At 46.5% G+C, this 5,359-nt stretch overlaps 1 non-coding gene across 1 annotated transcript; it reads right to left on the bottom strand.

Annotated features, from left to right (window-relative positions):
* Positions 1-640: 640 nt before the first annotated feature.
* On the bottom strand, positions 641-764 carry LOC144595661 (U6atac minor spliceosomal RNA). The gene has a single exon (XR_013547524.1). It is a non-coding gene; the product is annotated as a U6atac minor spliceosomal RNA (small nuclear RNA).
* Positions 765-5,359: the final 4,595 nt, after the last annotated feature.

Here is a 5,359-nt window from a genome sequence, read left to right as displayed (position 1 = left end):
AAGGATAGCAGAGTCAGGGGTATGGGGAGAAGGCAGGAATGGGGTACTGATTGAGAATGATCAGCCATGATTACATTGAATGGTGGTGCTGGCTCAAAGGGCCGAATGGCCTCCTCCTGCACCTATTGTCTATTGTCTATTGGGAGCCGATGGGTGGAATGTGTGTGTAGTAAGTGGATGGAAGCAGAAGGATAGCAATTGGTGCTTGAGTCTGGAGTCAGGGTATAGGGGGCAAGCATGGGAGGACCGGAGGAGGATTGGAAGGAGAGAAACATACCACGGGGTGGGTTAGCTCAAATTGGAAATTGTAGTGTTCACATCATTGGGTTTAGTTTAGAGATACAGCGCGGACACAGGCCCTTCAGCCCACCGGGTCCGCGCCGACCAGCGATCCCCGCACTTTAACATTATCCTATACCCACTAGGGACAATTTTACTTTTCCCAAGCCAATTAACCTACAAACCTGTACGTATTTGGTGTGTGGGAGGAAACTGAAGATCTCGGAGAAAACCCACGCAGGTCACGGGGAGAACGTACAAACTCCGTACAGACAGCACCCGTAGTCGGGATGGAACCCGGGTCTCCGGCGCTGCATTCGCTGTAAGGCAGCAACTCTACCGCTGCACCACCGTGCCACCCAAAACATGGTTAAATGCCACTAAGTAGATGGCAATGCCTTAACCATTTGTGTGTTGTAAGACCACTAGGGCCCCTTCCATCCTTATCCAGGGGAGCGCTAACCTTCTCTCCTTTCATACAACACTAACAAACCAGTTATGATTCTGACTGACTGGGCAGAATCTCAGGTGTGTTCTTTGACTTTGCATTTGACCTCACTGGCAGTGGAGATGGCCAAGATGGGCAAGTTTGAAGTGGGAAGGGGAATGGAAATAGCAGGCAACTGCAAACTTAGGGTGAGCAGTGCAGTCAGAGCACTAGTGCTCTGTGCATCAGTTGCCTGGTCTGCTGGTCTCGTCAATGTAAAGGGATCTAGGGTGCGAGCAATAAATAGACGGGGTTTGAGGAGGTGAGTACAAGTCTTTGTCTCACCTGGAAAAGCTCTTTAGGTGAGGGACCTGTTGCAGGGCCAGCGTTGCACCTCCTATGGTGACAGGCGATAGTGCCATGGGTTAGTAAAGGGGTGAATGGGGAAGAATGAACAGACCAGGGAGCCACAGGAGTGAACCCTCGGAAGGCGGGGAAGGTTGGTGGGTATGATGTGGCTGTTGGCGGGACCTTGTTGCCTATGGCAGATTTGACGAAGGATGGGGTTGGAGTAGGTGGGTGCGATAAATATGCTGGATGTGGGGGCTAGTAAGGTGAAAGCTAAGAATGAGGGGAACTCTATCTCTGTTTTATCCAGAGAGTGGAGGTGTGAGAGTGGAAGTCCTAGAAACAGAAGAAATACATGAGAGGGCTCCATCAGGCACAATAGAAGCAAAGACACAAAAAACTGGAGTAACTCAGCAGGTCAGGCAGCATCTCTGGAGAGAAGGAATGGGTGACGTTTCGGGTCGAGACCCTTCTTCAGACTGAAAGTCACGGGAAAGGGAAACAAGACATATAGACGGTGATGTAGAGATAAAGAACAATAAATGAAAGATTTGCAAAAAAGTGATGATGATAAAGGAAACGGGTCATTGTTAGTTATTTGTTGGTGAAAATGAGAAGCTGGTGCGACTTGGGTGGGGGGGGGGGGGGGGGGGGGGGATAGAGAGAGAGGGAATGCCGGGGCTACCTAAAGTGAGAGAAATCAATATTCATACCACTGGGCTGTAAACTGCCCAAGCAAAATATGAGATGCTGTTCCTCCAATTTGCGTTTAGCCTCACTTTGACAATGGAGGAGACCAAGGACAGAAAGGTCATTGTGGGAATTTGAAGGGGAATTAAAGTGTTTGGCATCCAGGAGATCAGGTAGATTCAGGCGGGCTGAGCGAAGGTATTCAGCGAATCACAGTCAAAGACGAGGCGGTGAGGGCCGGGAATGTGTCAAAATGGTGTAGGGATATCGATGAGGAGGGAAGGCAGGTTAGAGTCAAGGTGTGAGGAGATAAGTTCAATTGGGGAAGGTAAAAGGTGAAGGCTTTGGATCATTACAGCCTGACCCACATGTGGACATTGCTGTCTGCTGTGGCAGAGAAGAACATTTGAAGGCTGAACAGCAGTGTTTCTGGCAATCAGGGCAATCAATTGCAACAATTAACACTAAACCTTTAATCTCCGGAACAGACTTAATTAGAAAAGGTGCAGGCCAATTCAATCAATACTAGTGCATCTGTCTTAAAAGATTTATTTGGAGTTCATGAAATGACTTCAAATTGATGGCCAAATATATTTAATTGATCTCTGATCATCCATTTTGTGTTTGTCTCAACCATAAATTGTACCTCTGCCTAAGCTTAAGAATATCACTGAAATGAGCCACACATGGGTATGTGTCATGTCTTCAGTCTGAAGAAGGGTCTCGACCCTAAACGTCACCCATTCCTTCTCTCCAGAGATGCTGCCTGTCCCGCTGAGGTACTCCAGCATTTTGTGTCTTCCTATGTGTCATGCTAGACGTTTTCTGGATTAGTTTAAGTTTTCTTTATTTTTCATTTAAGAGAGGATGAGATTTCAGATTTCTCTTACTTTGAGCATCACTATGGAACATGTGTGTTGGTAAAGTAATTACGTAGAAAAATAGGTGCAGGAGGAGGCCATTTGGCCCTTTGAGCCAGCACCGCCATTCAACATGATCATGGCTGATCATCCACAATCAGTACCCTGTTCTGGTTACAGATTCCACGGTTCTTCTCCATGTAGTTCAGTATAAACCTGCAAACTACTATCCCACTGAGTCTGCATATTATTAAGGCAGAAATGGTGTAACATTTAAATTAACAATTCCTTCCACTGATTCTTTATGAAAACCAAAGATCTTTACTGTTATTGCCTACAACAATATTGAACATGTGTTTCAATGCAACATGTTAATTGTAAAACAAAGAGAACGTTGGCATTGATATGGAATTTTTCATATCCTCAGTGTGTCATTAAGTTTTTGGAGTCAGAGTGTGATACAGCATGGAAACAAGCCAACTTGCCCACACCGCCTAAGATTTCCCACCTACACCAGTCCCACCTGCTCGCATTTGGCATCTATCGCTCTTTCCTGTCCAGATGTCTTTTAAATGTTTATAATGCCTGCCTTAACCCCCTCATCTGGTGGTTCGTTCCATAAACCATCAGCCACTGGGTGAAAAAGTTGTAGGTTCCGATTAATTTTTTCCCTTCTGGTTCTTGGGGTCAAGGAAAGTGCGTTCACATCGCGGCCCTGTTTCCACCAATCTCTCCACCGCTACGCACAAGAAGCACAAGATGCACAAGACGCCGTTGCATGCAGATGCCGAGAAGTGTGTTCAGCTCTGGCTGAACTATTTCTAATCTTGTGATGTGGACTCGACAAGAAGATCTGGTTCTTGATTGCCTTACTCTGGGTAAAAGACTCTGTGCATTCACCCTATCTATCCCCCTCATGGTACTCTAGAAGGTCGCCCCTCATCCATGAATAAGGAATAAAGTCCCAAGCTCTCACTATAGCTCGGGCCCTCAAGTCATGGTAACATCCTTGTAAATCTTCTCTGCACTCATTCCAGCTCAATAACATCCTTCCTATGACAGGGTGACCAGAACTGAAGGCAATGCTCTGAATGTAGCATTCTTGACCATTCTATCTACCTGTGACACCACTTTCATGGAACTATGTACCTGCACTGCTAGATCCCTCAGCTCTACCATCCTCCCCAATCCATGCCATTCACAGTAGAGCTTCTGCCCTGGTTTGACTTCCCAAAGGCAATACCTCACAGTTATCTGCATTAAATTTCACCAAACATCTCTCAGCCCATTTGCGCAACTGATCAGGATCCTGTTGATTCCCCCAGAGAGTTGTGAATCTGTGGAATTCTCTGCCTCAGAAGGCAGTGGAGGCCAATTCTGGATGCTTTCAGGAGAGTTAGATAGAGGTCTTAAAGATAGTGGGGTCAAGGGGTATGGGGAGAAGGCATGAACGGGGTACTGATTGTGGATCTAGAAGTGCAGGTGCATAGTTCCCTGAAAGAAGCATCGGAGGTAGATAGCATGGTCAAGAAGGCATTAGGTGGTGTAGAGTTGCTGCCTTACAGCGAATGCAGTGCCTGAGACTCTGGTTCGATCGCGACTACGGGTGCTGTCTGTATGGAGTTTGTACGTTCTCCCCGTGACCTGCGTGGGTTTTCTCTGAGATCTTCGGTTTCCTCCCACACTCCAAAGATGTAGAGGTTTTGTAGGTTAATTGGTTTGGTATACGTGTAACTTGTCCCCAGTGTGTGTAGGATAGTGTTAATGTGCGGGGATCGCTGGTCGGTGCGGACTTGGTGGGCCGATGGACCTGTTTCCGCGCTGTATCTCTAAACTAAACTAAAGTCAGGGTATTAAGTATAAAAGTTGGGATGTTATGTTACAGTTTTACAAGACATTGGGGAGGCCACACACAAAGTGTTTTCTTTGTTTTCATCACCCTGCTCCAGAAAAGATAATATTCAGCTGGAAAGAGTGCAGAGAGGGTTTACAAGGGTGTTGGTGGATTCAAGGGCTTGGGTCAAGGAGAGGATGAGAGAGAGGTTGAGCAGGCGAGGATTCTATTCCTTGGAGAGCAGGAGGCAATACACAATAGACAATAGGTGCAGGAGGAGGCCATTCAGCCCTCTGAGCTAGCACCACCATTCAATGTGATCATGGTTGATCATTCTCAATCAGTACCCCGTTCCTACCATCTCCCCATACCCCCTGACTCCGCTATCCTTAAGAGCTCTATTTAGCTCTCTCTTGAATACATTCAGAGAATTGGGCTCCACTGCCTTCAGAGGCAGAGAATTCCACAGATTCACAACTCTCTGACTGAAAAAGTTTTTCCTCATCTCAGTTCTAAATAGCCTACCCCTTATTCTTAAACTGTGGCCCCTGGTTCTGGACTCCCCCAACATTGGGAACATGTTTCCTGCCTCTAATGTGTCCAACCTCTTAATAATCTTATACGTTTCAATAAAATCTCCTCTCATCCTTCTAAATTCCAGTGTATACAAGCCTAGTCGCTCCAGTCTTTCAACATACGACAGTCCCGCCATTCCGGGAATTAACCTAGAAAACCTACGCTGCACGCCCTCAATAGCAAGAATATCCTTCCTCAAGGCTGAGGGGTGATCTAACAGAATGTTGAAAATGATGAGGGGAAAGATAGGGTGAATGCACAGAGACTTCTGCCCATGGAAGAGGGATCAAGAACAGGAGGCTATAGGTTTCTTTCACTGGACTTATACAGGGCACCAATTTAATG

The sequence above is a fragment of the Rhinoraja longicauda genome, chromosome 7, assembly GCF_053455715.1.
Source record: "Rhinoraja longicauda isolate Sanriku21f chromosome 7, sRhiLon1.1, whole genome shotgun sequence".
Taxonomy (NCBI): domain Eukaryota; kingdom Metazoa; phylum Chordata; class Chondrichthyes; order Rajiformes; family Arhynchobatidae; genus Rhinoraja; species Rhinoraja longicauda.
The sequence above is the reverse complement of the archived record's forward strand: the minus strand, read 5'-3'. Positions and strand labels throughout refer to the sequence as shown.